Source organism: Alexandromys fortis, unplaced genomic scaffold, assembly GCF_014885135.2.
Source record: "Alexandromys fortis isolate MF-2015 unplaced genomic scaffold, M_Fortis_MF-2015_v1.1 scaffold_332, whole genome shotgun sequence".
Classification (NCBI taxonomy): Eukaryota; Metazoa; Chordata; class Mammalia; order Rodentia; family Cricetidae; genus Alexandromys; species Alexandromys fortis.
This window is the reverse complement of record NW_026068232.1, coordinates 401161-417193: the sequence shown is the minus strand read 5'-3', so window position 1 is coordinate 417193 and position 16033 is coordinate 401161. Positions and strand designations below refer to the sequence as shown.

Here is a 16033-nt window from a genome sequence, read left to right as displayed (position 1 = left end):
CCTTCTGTTTTCATGAATAACCACACATACTGTATGTTCTAATCTAATTGTCTTCTCAGGTACATATTGTTTCTACTGTGTGTCAAACACATTTGTTTATTCTTTCCAGTCTGGACACTCCAGATTTGAGATGAAGCAAGGGAAGGGGGCTGTCCATATTCCCATGGGAAGAACTTTTCGACCAAGTATAAAGTCAAGGATACTTACACTCTTCTTTTATAAGAAAGTCAAACTATACTCAAATGGATGCTGATGTACAATAAGTTTGTAAGAATCCAAAACATATGCACTACATTATTCTAATAATTGTTAATGTAATTGGCAAATGTTAATATTTCAATTATTGGAGCTAATTAAATTATTTTAAACATAATTTTCAATTTATATATAAACTCAAATCAATATTTTGTCTTTGGACAGTATATTGCTCAGTTCTTATAATTGTTCCTATGAAACATGAGGTCTCAAGAAATATCTGTTTACACTAAATGATAATAGAATTTTTGACAGAGATTGGACCGTAGCCACAGGGAGGTCTGAACCTGATCATCCTTAGATACTCAAACCTATGCATCCTTAAATCACATCAGCTATTCAGACACACCATGGAGATCGCAATTTTGAAGTACAGTCAATCAAAAATTGACATGGGACCTTTTATTATTTTGTAATTTTTATCAAATTTATTCTTTAAAATTTTCATATTTACCAAATAGTGCTTTATCATATGAACCATCACTGAGCCAGACCTCTTTGCAAAATTCACATCCTTGAAGCATGATTAAGAAAATCTCAAAAGAGAGACACTGGGGTTCAATCTAAAGATCCGAGAAGCAAAACAGTCAGCCACCGGCTTTTACCTCGACCTCAGTTTGAAATGGTGATCCTGACTCCATGAATCTCAGAATGAAACTGTGTCTGAGAGCTGCCTCTCTGGGGCTTGGATTAAAGGCATGCACCACTGTGATTTAAGGCATGCACTTACCCCTTTCTATGGCAACTAATATGACTATTTGATTAAAGCACACTATGTAGTTTCCATCTAGATGTTGTTAATATTTCTTGCTACACATACACCAACCACTCATTTTCTCCACTAATTTCTTTGGGATAGTGATCAGCAAATGTTCAGTGAAGTGGCATCCACTTGTGTCTTTTATTTTCTAACTTTTGGAAAAGCAATGAAACTTTTAGGATTCTAGGTATTAGCTTTTATTTAACCTCATGAAATTTCAGAGAGGTCGTAGAAGGTGACTGGAGGTTTACATAGAATAGACAGTACTCTGAATAATGATAACACAAATTAACATGCCAACTTGACAAAGAAGAGCCCAGAAAAACTAAAATGTACACAAAGGACTGTATGCTATTGAGGAAATCTGGAAAAAGTATTGTCATTCTCAGGGAAGAGCACACAATTTTTTATTTAGTACCAATAGACCTGCTTTGAAAACATATGTGCAGGTATTGTTAAAAGAATTGTCAGGTTATATTTAAGAATGAATATGTATTTGTACACATATATTCACCCAGGAATAATTATAGAAAAATGAGTTCACAAATATGAGAGAGAATGTTTAGAGGTATATGGGAGAGTTTGAAAGAGTAATGAGAAGGGAGAAATGTTGTAATTAAACTATAGTCTCAAAAGCAAAAAGAAACAATAACCTATTATATACAAACAAATGCAAACACCCATATTTATAAACAAATATGCACACACATTTGCATACAAACACATGGATGCTCCCAACACACAGTCACACACAAAAAGAGAAGACATGGTTCTCAAAATTAGCACAGAATAATTTGATTATGAATAAAATAGGATTTTTCAGAGTATGGAACGTGGCTTTTTTCAAATATATAATATTTATGTCTTTTAAAATGAGTAAAATATTTTAAAGAAATGAAGTCACCATAGAAATCATAATAGTGTTTGTATTCTGTGTGTTACCTACATGCACACATGGGTTCACATATCACACCAAACTGTATGTTCATACACACACACACAGCAAAATACATATATGCAGTGTGCATACACACAATGAAGAGAGTAGTCAAAGCTAGCTTAGACAGTGACTGTAGGGATGGATGGATTTTAGATCATGTTATGGAGGATTGATTTTTACAAGCACACAATATTTTCACATTTGAACTGAATAAGTTATTTTAAAGAAATGAATACACCAGAGAAACCTTAGTAGAGTTTATTCTCTGGATGTCACCTGCAAAAACACATGTGTGCCTTCTCCACATGAAAATTACTCTTCATTCATACACACACAAACACATACACACACAGAGCATACATGCATGACAGAGAGACAGAGAGAGAGAGAGAGAGAGAGAGAGTTTAAAAATACATAACAAATTTGACAGTTTCTTTTTCTAAAACACCTCTCAAATTTTTGATTCATGACACTCCATTCTCACTGGGTATTTGGCATCATTCATTTCTTTAGTGCAAGGAGATATAGGTACGACACCTTAATATTCATAAAGTTCTAATCCAGGGTGATGGTTCATGAATATAATCAAGACACTTGGCATAACTGACACAGTGCAGAGGGTCAGCACCAATCAGAATGACCAGAGCAAAATGGACATTACTGTTCAATAGCCAGTTTCTAGGTCCAAGCAGCCTGATATGCTCAGCCCCCAGGTGCAGCTAGCTGGTTTCGTCTATTCTCAGTGATAGTCAGAGCCCAGGTAAAATGACATTTTATCCTGACTTTTTCCTTTCAATTTCCCTGTTTCTGCTGCAACAGATAAGGAGATGAGAGAGAAGTGAAATAGTTGCTTTGATGGAAGGCTCCCAAGTTACAACAGGCTTTTGATTTCTGTACCTAAGTTTGAGTGCTCCCTTTCTCTCCACCGAGTGTTCCAAATCCATTCTGTATTTGATTGTACACACTTTCAGTCACAGGCAAACTTCACACAGGGTTTTTTTTTTTTTTTTGCCAGTCAGACTCCTGGGTGCAATCCAGCTTTCAGCTGGTTTTAGGTTTAAGCCAGGTCTTCATTACAACTGACATATAAGTGAAGGAGACCTGAAAAGAGACACAGCCATTGGAAATGCTGTGTAGGTGCTGTGGGCTGCCATGTTGGGCTTTTCCACCTTTCTTCTCTGAGTGATTTTATAGTATTTCATCTGTTGTAAATTTATTCCCACATCTGTATTTAGCCCTCAAGCTGCTTTTCCTTTAAAATACATCGTTTTTTACCTATTATTGGATGCTGGTTTCATCTGATACTGGGTGATTCACTTCAACATCAATATCCAATAGAGACAGGTGCCTCTTGCTTCGCACACAGTATTCATGGGCATACTAAATGCAGAATTACTAATTATGTACAGCTCTCACCCTAGCACCCCAAGAATAAAAAATTTAGATCTAAAACATTTGCTGATATTCCTCTTTGTCAAGTAGTTTTTTTTTTTCATTGATGATTTTATTTCATGCAGTGTTTTAACATTTCTGTTTCCCCTCACCCAAATCCTGCTTGGTACTCCATGCTTACCCATCCACTTACCCAAATCTACACTGTCTTTCTCTGTCATTCTTTAGAACAGAAGGACATATGAAACCACTAGTATTATGATTAATACTCAAAGAACAACAATACAATAAATTTTAATACAGAAACTGGTTTATGATGAAAGACATAAATGATTAGAAGATAGATAGGAAAAGAAAAGTTACAATAATCACATAGATGTGATAAAAACAAGTTTGTGATTATAATCACAGGAATCTTATAAAAACATAAAACTGGAAACCATACTATGTAGAAATAGTGCACTTCAAGGTTAAACAAAAAGCCCCAATAAAGCACTCTGAGACAAATAACCGCTAAAAATTTATTTTTTTGTAGGACTATCTACTTGAGGGCCCTGCCCTCTTAAGAGGTTTGTATGTGCAGGGATACTTCAATGGAGAAATCTAACTTTTTCATGTGCTTTGACTATCAATTAGACATAGCTCCTGATTTAGGGATGTTGGCTTGTGCTGACACCCTCTTCCTTGGTATACAATGGATATCTCTCAGGGAGCAGAGGACTATAACAATGACATCCTACCTCATTACCTTTATACTACTGTCGTGATTCTGCTTTCCAAGTCAGGTTCTGTTGTCAGGGGCCTATGGTTACCACTGTGCAGCAAATCAATCTGTTTACTTCTACTCTTGCTCCATGTATTATTTGAGACTGAATGTTGTAAGACGCTGGTTCACACTCCCAAGGAAAGAACATTTTAACAAAATATTCTTTCTCTTTAATTTGAGATTAAGATTTTATTATATTTCTCTCTTCCTTATTATCTATACATTGTATTGTAAATTAACACTCTCTTTCATACATTTGATCTATTTTTCACTAGTTGATATTGCATATATATATATGATGTAAGCTTATAAGTTATTCTTTTTTAATATTGCTCATATCTTTATTTTCAAGGATGAGTATTTAGACTTGTAGTCTTCATTTCACATCTAACATGTGACAATCAACATCTGTTTTTACATGTCACTTCAGGGAGGTAAGTCATGTAATTTAATGTGGTAAAATTACTTTGAGTTGCTTTTTGAAATCATGAATCATTTTCAATTATATTTCTTACAAATCATCCTGTGGCTATTGTAAACCCCATATTAGTTGTTCTCCATCTTCCTAATGCAGCAACACTTTAATACAGTTCCTTATGTTGTGGTGACTTCCAGTCATAAAACTGTTTGTGTTATCACTGCATAACTGTAACTCAGATATTACAGTAATTATAATGTCAATATTTGTGTTTCCCAGTTGTCTTAGGTGACCCTAGTAAAAGAGTGGTTTGTCCCCCAAAGGGGTTGAGACTGAAAGACTGAGCATCATGGTCCTATGTAAATTTTTTTCTTTGTGTTTCCTTTCTTATGAAATATATTAAGAGGGCAAGAATTCAGGGTAATAATAATTGTCAAGTGACACACATTAGAAGCAACTCAATCCATAGTATCCAGCAGACTTTTCCATGCAGCAGGGTTTTTGAAAGAGAGTTCAACATATATTGTTAATTTGTCAGTCACTTTCTTCTGTGTCTGTCAGAACATCTGGCAGACTCTTTTATGTAGCAGGAACACTGAAGGACACCTTTAGCAAGTTCAGCAGTCATTTCTCTGTGGGTCCTGCATATCCAGTTCATCAAGTAGTTCAGCCAAGAGCAGTTTCTTGCACAGATGGCTAACCAACTTCATGAGAAGCCTCTTCTATGTCCATCTTCCTCTTGACATAATTGGTGTTGCCAGGTGCAGATTTGTCTCATGTCAAGAAAAGCCTTAAGTTCTTAAACATTTTAAATGCCATATTCTGTAGTCTTTGAGAGGTTTAAAGAATGTGTATCCATCTGAAATATATCTCTGTTCATCTAGAAAAACTGTCTAACATTCTACAAGCTTAACTATTAAAATGACGATCTACTAACCTGTATTTCTTAATCATATATTATATTTTTAAATGAACTACACAATTAAATTTCCTTAATCAAAAGCAGAAATATACATATAAAAAGACTGACCTTAAATTTGCATCAATAGATTAAGATGTATACCACAACAAATTTAATAGTTACCCCCTTTAAATTCAAAGGAATATTTACAAACATTTTTTGGGAATATGTGAATAGTCCTCTCCAAATTGCTTCCTGCTTTTTATTGGGTGAAGTAATTTTTTGAGGGGTGTTAAAGGCAACCTTTCAGTTTATCTTGTTCTGTCAAACCACATTAGTATGGAAAGATTTCACAGGTTCTTATCTTCTGTGGAAACAAATGTAGAACCTCTTTTCCAAAGAAATGTATCCTTACATCCATATTTTGAAAACATTTTGAAATAAAGATACCTTGAAAACATATATGTTGGTTTAGCTTAGCAGGCCATACAATGAAATGTCTCTCTGTACTTAGCTCCTTCACAGTCAAACAATTCAAAGTAAACACAATAATATATATAATCCACACTCTGTGAAATTTCAACTCCTTACATGTTTTATTATTTTTTACTGCTTTTAATCAATGACTTCTGTACTTAGTCTCTTTAAAGACTTTACTTTTTTAAAAAATTGTTTTCATTTTTTATAACTGTCTATATTCTCTTTCATCTCTCTCCCAAGCCTAGATACATTAATCCAATACTGTGGCCCATTTAGAGGTCTTTTATGTCTGAATATGTCCTATTGTGTATCTGTTATTCTTTACTGTCAAGGAGCGCTTCTTAAAATACTAAGCACTTTTTTTTAACTTAAGTGGCGACATTGCTAAGGGAAACGTGGCACGTCCTGCTTTTCCTGCACGGTCAAACATGGTAGAGAAGGTATGTTCACTGCTTCTGAGCTGCACACACCACCACAGTTACAAGTATGCAGCGAGTCATTAAGCAGTTTGTAACATGCTGTTTACAAACCCCTTTAAATAGTTGGTGTCCTTAAAGAGCCAGTATTTGTGCTGGCAGCACAGCTCGAGAAAGCTTCAGTTTTCAAAACATTACAACTTTTTATCTGCTACCGTTAAATTAGGAAAACCTGTCTTACAGGAGCTACATCACTGCCACCAGCAAAGTGCTGGCTACCAAGAAGCCATGCTTAACTCTGTTTTTTTTTTTTTTTAATTTATGTTTCTAGAAATCCTTTTAAAACTTTCTCAGGTTTTAAGTGGATTTTAGTTGGCCAAGTTGGTCACCAATTTGTGGTTAAAGGTAGCATGTTAGCTCCTGGCTGCTCAAGCCTGAAATAATCACACAGAAACTATACTATTTTAAAAAACTGCTTGTCCAGTGACTCTAGCATATTTCTGGCTAACTCATGTCCTAAACTAACCCATCTCCATTAATATGTGTATCACCACATGGCTGTGACTTACCAGGTAATGTTCTTTCCTGTGTCTGTCTCTGGCAGGGGCTACATGGCTTCTCCTTAATTCCTCCTTCTTTCTCTAGCATCCAGTTAATTTTTCCCCACCTACCTAAGTTCTGCCCTATCAACAGGCCAAGGCAGTTTCCTTATCCAGCAATGGTATTCACAGCATACAGAGGGGAATCCCACATTAGATGCCTCAATGTTACATAAGAACTTTGTGTGACTGTCCGAGTAACAAGATGTCTCTGTTAATTCTAGAGTTTTGCAAGTTGCTTACAATGCACTTCCTGTTTACTTAGGTAATATTATATCCTTCTGGAGTCTTGGATTATGTTGAAGAATAAATAGTTATAGTTTTCCTTAGTATAAAGGATAAAAGTAGATATAAATATTATAAGTGTTATTCTTGCTTGATACCTACCATATCTGTTTTGTTATATGTAATTTTACTATGTTAAATTTAAACCCTTCCTTTTTATTTAGCCAAAAAAGGGGAGGTGGTGTGGTATTTGCCTCTGTATGCGGTGAATATGTTTTATTACCATTTGTTATTAAAGAAGCTGTTTTGGGCATATATCAGGCTACAATATAGCCAGCCAGTGATTCTGATATATTGAGAGAGTAGGGAGAGTCAGAGAGATGCCATGTAGCCCTGACAGGAGACAAATGGCCAGGAATATTACTGATAAACTACAAGCCTGTGGAAAAATGTAAAATAATAGAAATGTGTAGGTTATATTAAGATGTAAGAGCTACATCTAAAAATACAGTAGAATCATTGTCTAAACAGCATTGCCATTAATATGGTTTTATGTAATTATTTCAGGTATGGGCAGCCAGGAATGAATAAGCAATTTCTGTTTATATTTATCATTGATGTGATCAACTATGCTTCCATTGTAATATGTTATTCCTCTCTTCTGTGAAATGGAATGCCAGGAAGAAGATGATGTGTACAGCCCAGGATTTCAACTGCAGTCAGGTATTTCAATGGAGAGGCAACAGATTCTACTACAATGCCAATGTATGGGCTCTCAGATCATACTAAAAAGGTTTTGTTCCACTTGTTCTGGTGTATTTTTTATATGGGGATGATCTATTTGGGAGAAGGCATTCTTAATTTTATTCTTATCAAATCATACATGGATTTGCTTAAAAATATCCCAGTGTGTCCTTTCAGAGACTCCATTATTATAACAATGTACAGTGTAACTATTGTGGATTAGAAAGTTATAAGCTGTGGGTCATGTGGAAGTTCTAAAGAACTCCTGTATCATCAACCATGAGGTCAGTACACCACTCACTGTGGGGAGACAAAAGTCATGGTGTGAAAACTTTACGTAGAGGAGTTTGTATTATATGGTTTAACAAATTTTTTCATCATTTAATCATGATATTATACTAACTGATAAAGTATATATTTATATAAAAATTGAAAGGCTATAAATTTGTTATGGCTGGACAGTGATGTCTCACACCTTTAGTTTCAGCACTTGAGAGGCAAAAGTAGGCAAATCTATGATTTCTAGGCCAGCCTGGTGTATAGAATGAGTTCTAGAACAGCTAAGGCTACAGAGCAAAATCTGTCTGGCAATTTCTCCCATACAAAGAAAATATGAAGAAAAGCCAGTAAAGAATTTATTATGTAATATTTCATTAATAACTATTATTTTATGTAAATATCAGTAGTTGATGATGAAATCATGTATTTTGACAATATAATTAACATTAGAAAATAGTACTAGTAGTTTATCCACATGTGCGACCAGTTTACTGGAATGCTCACGTCATTCAGATCTAAGGTTATACCAAGAATAGAGCAATTTTACCATTTGTTGCCTCATTCTCAACCTGAGATGACTTAAATAATAAGTGAATAGATGGACCTTGGGTGTATTCATTCTGTTGCCCATGGTCTTTTCTTATATAATGGAACTTATTGCATTTTCTCTGTTGTGAATCCATTTCCTGTGGATTAAAGCATTTGCTTTGGAGAGGATGTCTCCTGGACTAGGGGTGTTTCATTCAGTTTCATTGCCAGAGAATATCATGAATTTAAATGTTTTAAAAGGCTTTTTAAAATTGCCTGTTTATAAACATAGCAATTGATTATTGTGGTAGTTGAATATGTTCAGTGGAGATGCTGGCTGTCATGGCAGAGAAGATTTTGCACTGCAGCTGCCCCAAGCAATTGACGTTGCCAGGTTGAGCTTTCTTTGATGCATGTGCCTGAATTCCATCTGTAACTCTAGTATGCATAGTTATTCACAAAGAAGAATTTAATTGCATTTGTCTTTTAATTTTATGGGTGCTCTTTCTTGAATGTGTAGACCTTTCTTCATGTCTCACTAGGGAAAGATAAATAGCAGGAAGGTATGTCAAGGTGCAGTTACTTTTATATTTTTTAAATTGTTTAACTTTTGAAATTATAATAGTTTTATATAATTTAACCTATGCGTTCTTCATGAAAACCCACCTATATATCCATTTTGCTCTCATTTAAATTCATGCCTTTTAAAAAACATTCTTTGATGTTTCATGTACGTAACTGTATCAATGTACATACATATTTCTTAATAACTAAAGATATCCTGTTTGGTCTGTCTAATGTTAATTTTTTTATATTTTCAGGGCTGACCATTAAGTAGTCATAAACATATGTGTTTGTTCTTCCCTTGTTAAAATGAAACTTTTTTTTTAATTCTGGATGAGGTACATTTTCCCCAGTATTGTTTGCTTGACCCCATATGAAAGGAAAGATTTGTCTTTTGAGCATTGCTGTTGACACTTTCTTGTCTAAATTCATGTGAAACTCTAGATGGCCCCAGTGTACCTCAAATTTCATGACTATATCTTCAGTTAGCTGTTTGATGCCAGGCCTTCTCTTATTCTTTATTTGGGAAATACTTATTTCTCCAGCATTCCTTGCTAGGGAAGGTAACTGTGAAAATACATTGAGTTACCTATCACAGAGAGAGGCATAGAGGACATTTCTGTCTTTCAATAAAATCTATGGGTGCACACCTTAGAAAATGTTGCTTTTAGTAATGCTTTTGAGAATAATTTTAAGACATATCATGTTTCTGTACTTTTAAAATTAGGTCTACATTTTGGTATATGATCTGCTTCTTTGTTTAAGTATACTTAAAAAAATTGAAACTATAATTACATCATATTCTCTTTTCCTTTTCTTTCCAAATCCTCCCATATAACTCTTATTGTTCACTATTAGATTCATGACCCTTTATCAATATTTGTTCTTACACACACACACAATTACACACAAACACACAAACTCCTAGATAAGTAAAAACACAAATTTTACTGTGTTATCCAATTATGAGAGAACATTCGAGAAACTTTTTACCTAGTATATCTTTTGGCAGTTTATAAGATGAGTTAAATTATTAGCAGTAAAGAACATTTTTGAGCCCTTAATTTATCTCAGATACGTTTGCATTTATAATCGTGTGTGTGTGTGTGTGTTGTATCATAGTTCAGCGCATCTGAAAGCAGGCAGTGTGAGTGAAATGGTCTTTTATTGTTCTTATTCTCAGGGCAGTTTCATCAGTAATGTATTTTTTGTGGTTCTATGCAAATTTTAGAAAAATTTTGAACATTGTAAGAAAAGAATGGTATAAATGGAGGTCTGTATGCCCATTGTATGTATATCTATATTGCCTGTGAATATTGCAGTCATAATACTATTGAAACTACTTGTATAGAAATTTTGAACTTTTTAAACCTTATGTAGATCTTACTGATCCTATAAAAATGATTTTCTCTATAAGTTTACAGTTTCCTGTTATTTATACCTTAACAATTTCTGGTTTATTTTATGATCTTGATGTAGGGTCTCACAAGCTTGCTCATGAAAATCTCAGTCTCAGGCATGCAGGAAGTGCTTCTCCCCAACTCCTGGGAAGGTTTCACTGAAGACTCACTCACCACACCTAGCTGGTGGTAATGCAAATCTTGTTTTATTTTTACCTTTCCTTTTCAATTACATTTCTTGGATGCAACATTCCATTAAATTTTTATTTTTTCATTAACTAATATGTTTGCTGGTATAGTTAGAAATCCATGTATTTTGTATATATCTTAATATTTCTGCATATATTACATCCTATTCATTTTAATTAGACATAGTTTATTTTATTTATTTTTTGCTAAACAAACAGCTACTGTTCATTTTTCCATTTACCTGAAAACAATATCCACTAAATGTTCTGTGAAGTAGCATCCACTTGTATCTTTTTCTTTCTTACTTTTGGGGAAGTAGTGAACCTTTGGGATTCTAGGTATTCCATCCCTTTAAATTCATAATATTCAAGTTTAATCTATGACAAGATTTCTTTCTTTTTTTAATTTATTTCTTTATTAATTAATTAAAGATTTCTGTCTCTTCCCCACCGCCACCTCCCCTTTCCCTCCCCCTCCCCAAATCAAGTCCCCCTCCCTCGTCAGCCCAAAGAGCAATCAGGGTTTTCTGCCCTGTGGGAAGTCCAAGGACCACCCACCTCCATCCAGGTCTAGTAAGGTGAGCATCCAAACTGCCTAGGCTCCCACAAAACCAATACGTGCAGTAGGATCAAAAACCCATTGCCATTGTCCTTGGGGTCTCAGTAGTCCTCATTGTCCGCTATGTTCAGCGAGACCGGTTTTAACCCAGGCTTTTTCAGACCCAGGCCACCTGGCCTTGGTGAGTTCCCTATAGGACATCACCATTGTCTCAGTGTGTGGGTGCACCCCTCGCGGTCCTGAGTTCCTTGCTTGTGCTCTCTCTCCTGGTGCTCCTGATTTGGATCTTGAGATTTCAGTATGACAAGATTTCTTAAGTATCTTCTTTTCTTGGATTTATCTTTCTTAATAAATATAATTTAATATAATAAATATAAAGTTTTCATGAATTTATGAGTTTTGGTCATTGTCATTCCAATTCTCTTGTCTTGTTCTCCTTCTCTGCTGAAAAGTATTTCTTAACTCACTGAGCTATATACTTCACTTTTATAGTTAAAGATTTAAGAAATTAATAGAAATCTTGTTTATTTGTATAATTTCCACATCAGTGTCTCTCAAATTCTGAATATTTCTTAACCCACTGTCAAATTAATTACCTCCTAATTAATTATTTTATTATATATACACACAAAATTAATATATATATATATATCACACATACACACAAACACATACACACTGTATAAGTATAACCTGTTGAATCCATTTGTTGTTCATAGCTCTACAGTATTCTGTTGATATAATTACAAAATAGCAATGCTGGTAGATAGTATAATATCTTTGAAAGTGATGGTAAGGGCTTCTTAATTACATGAGCTCACTAACCCTATTATGTTTGTGGTTTGCAGTATTAGACATACTTGACTTCTTTTTAAGGAAGACTTGAGTTCAATTAGGTTGATATTAATTATTGATAAGATATGAACCGGTAGTGTACCTTTAGTGAAAACTAGGTAAGCTGGTCATTGTCATTCAAAGATATCATAACTAATTTATACAATTGAACCTTTTTTTCTTTGACAGTTTTCCTAATAACTTCCTGGTCTCTGATAGCTAATTTTCAGTCTCAAAGCTTTTACGTAGTTCCTGTTCAAATCTTTATGGTTCCATAACAAAAACACAGTGTTTCAGCAAAAGGGACTTAACTTTCACTTCTTAGAAGCAACAAGGTCACCACTAACAGACAATTATCTTAGTAGTCTCCTGGGCGCCCTTACTAACAATTTGCATGAAATCTTCTCCTGACTGGCTTTGATGTTCTTTTTAGTTAGTCATGGCCCCTGCTGGGAAGGTTATCTTCCAAAATGTGTGAAATTTCCTGTTATGTGTGTACATAATTTATAGGTATTAGATAATTTTAAGAGGATATAAAATATTGATTCCTTGTCATTTTACCACCGTTAGTGTTTCTACTTATTATTTTTTTTTATTTTAACCCATGAATCCCAATAGAGCCACATTGCAGAAATGACAAGTCATAATATTATTATGTACTTTCTCATATTTATCTTTTAAATCTATAGTAGTAGAATATTTTATACTTTCTGATCATTTAACTTATCCAATATGATGCTTAAAAATACTTGATTCTCTCGATTGACCTATCTTTTTTATAAAGGTATATCAGTACCTGTTTTGGATTTTGAATTTTACTATATTTTGGTCTATTATTTAATAGTAGTTACTGTTTTATATGACATCACTTTATTATTATTTATGATGCATAAGAGACATCATACTGGGAAACTGAACTAGCAGAGTGAGGGCTTTTAAGAGATAGGTGGTGATGTACACATGGGGTTTGTGGGCACACTGGTTTTTCTATTTCTGGTTCTTCTCCCATCACCTTAACTCAATGGCAATTATTGTCTCATCAAAATCCTGTATTTCTGTCACCAGGCCTGTTTGAGTATATAATTCATTTTACAAAATGCATAGTTTTGTTTATTATAACATTTTCAGACATTTCTGTCCCTATATTACCAATAATTCTATTAATGCGACAATAATTCATTTATAATGAATTGCTGTCTTTGCTTATTTTTTGTATCTAGATATGTATTGTTATATGGGATATTTCAATGTTCTTTATGTGATATTGAGTGAGGAACTCAATTTTTATATTGTATCCACTTGTCCCAATGGTTTTCAAAATGACTGTGTCATCTGCAAATATCAGAAGTTTTTGAAATTCAGTGACATTTTACACACATACACAATCCCATTGTAATACCAGAACTGGTGAGCTCTAGGATCCATGACAGGCTCTGTTTTAATAAATATAAGTTGTAATTGGATGGAAGATGTGTTCCGATATTGAACTTGACTCCATACAACTGTACACTTATTGTGGATCCCTTACACATACATATACATATACATATACATATACATATACATATACATATACATATACATATACATATACATATACATATACACAAATGTATTTAAGTGTTCATTTTGTGCACCTGATTTCATTTTACTAATCTATATTTAACTATGTACCATATCCAAATGACTTCATGCTAACTAATTTGCCATAAGTTTTGAAAAATGAGTGAAAATTCACGTTCTCGGTCTGTACTCTTCTATCTGAATATTGTGTCAATCTTGGCTATCTTATGGCAATTCCTTACAAAGTATAAATGAGTTTGACTCTAGACCACAAAGTAATATATCTTCACCATGTGTGTGACTTTTAGCCTCTAAATGCCTTTAAAAATCATTGGCATCTAAAGTCAATGTATTGCTATGTTTTAAAAATTAATGCATTTTACTAATAATCATAATTACATGTCTTTTAAGAGTACTCACATCTGTTTATGCATATTTGTTCTTTAACTTATGTTGTTTATTTCTCATACAGCATCTGACTGTGCTCTTCAGGAAGGTTCCAGTTCAAGCAGTAAAGCCATACTTCCTCCTTTCTGCATCCCAGGAAGTTGACACTGGATGAGACCCCTTCCCTGAGTTTATGGTATTGTAAAACCACTTACTACTTGTTTTCATTTGAGATTGTTGACTTCTCATGTAAATAATTACATTGAAGTCTATCTTTTTTTTAATTTAAAATTTGCTGGTTATTTGACTTTACTACAGTTATTAAATTACTGAGTGCTTGACTTTGCACAATGTTATGTCCTTTTTTCAAAAGTTGCAAAAATCTTGTTTGCCTTGAGGACCAGACATCTAAGAATAAGAGATGTGTAGTATTTATTTTCTCCACAAACTGGATTTATGAAACCTTCCAGGACAACGTGAGAAGGATATGGCAAAGGTTAATATTCCTGGTTAATATTCAACACGCAGAAGTGCTGTACTCTAAGGATCTGCATATTTTTTGCTTCCATACACATATGTCATATTTTCTACATGCTAAAGGGTTTCATTTTATTATCTCCTATTTGTACCAGTTCATTGTCATTAGGTATGTGGATTTGTCGTTTTCTTCCTTTTTAGAGTTTTGATTCTTTTATTATCAAATAGACTCCAACGTAAGAAAAGTAGCTCAAACTGTTCACAAAATTGACTGAGGGAAATTTTCCTGAGTAGTTGGAGAATGAAACAGAGCAACAATAAGATGATCTTAGAAAGGGATACAGACTGGCTGAGCCTTCATTACTCTCCTCAACCTTGAACTTTCGACAAGTTTTCTTTGTGTGATGAGGAATAATACAGGTGAAGGTTTGTGCAATCAAGCCACTAGGTATTTTGTGGAAAATAAATTTTTATCTCTGGCCATGAGTACAATGAGATATTCTGGTAGTGGAAAAAATGAGGAAAATATTGGCAATAGGAAAGTTGGTAAAAATCCCGAAAATCATGGAATTTAATTTGTAGATTATTAGGATTATCAGCAATGGTTGTTTGCATTAACATCTTCATGTTTGAATGGAGTTCAAAAAGAAGAACCTAAATATCTATGTAATTCTCTCTCTTTCTCTCTTTCCCATCTTGATACTGTAAGAAACTAAAATAACATCACAATATTTTTATAGTAGATTTTATTTAGTGAAATCACCTTTCAGATGTACACATATCATTGTCCTGAGATGCTAACAGAATATGGTGAAACTGAAAACTAGTGTAGTTTATATACCAAACCCAGCTCAGTGATTTTTCTGATCAAGAACACAATTCCCTCTCTTATAAGTTATTTTTTTCTCCTTCCACATCACACCTTCATTTTATCACTGGTTAGAATAAAGTGCATGAGGAGGAAGACACCAGCGTTTTAACAGATTTCAGCAATTACAAATTTAGAACTTGTTCCACATAAATAGGAAAATCTGGTGTATGTAAAAATATATAGACCATGCAAATTTAGTGACATAGGATTGCCGAAGAAGTTATCATTGTTCACACCTGTTGTAGGAGGGCCACTTGGTTGTTCCAGCCGTTTGGCCTTGAGATAGCCACACAGAAACCATATTATTTAAATCACTTCTTTCCCATTAGCTCTACTTAACCCATTTCTATTAATCTGTTTATCGCCATGAGGCTTTGGCTTACTGCCCTCCTTTCATTTACTTTAGTTTTACCCACCTATCTCTTTCTGCCCTGCTCTACTATATGCTCAAATCTGCCCTTTATTAACCAATAGTATTCTCAGCATA

The 16033-nt window shown here is 34.0% G+C and overlaps 1 long non-coding RNA gene across 6 annotated transcripts in view; it reads left to right on the top strand.

Moving 5' to 3' along the window:
- LOC126493742 (uncharacterized) overlaps window positions 1-16033 on the top strand; it is a 217358-nt gene that overhangs the window by 112384 nt on the left and 88941 nt on the right. For 3 of the 6 annotated variants that reach the window (XR_007589875.1, XR_007589870.1, XR_007589872.1), the window contains exons 1-6: window positions 4462-4547; window positions 6286-6352; window positions 7833-7875; window positions 10747-10856; window positions 11344-11433; window positions 14284-14394. The exons of 2 other annotated variants lie outside the window; for them this stretch is intronic. This is a non-coding gene — a long non-coding RNA (uncharacterized lncRNA). Of the gene's footprint in view, window positions 1-4461; window positions 4548-6285; window positions 6353-7832; window positions 7876-10746; window positions 10857-11343; window positions 11434-14283; window positions 14395-16033 lie in introns of those variants that run through there. One more of the 6 variants, XR_007589873.1, reaches the window with a different exon arrangement.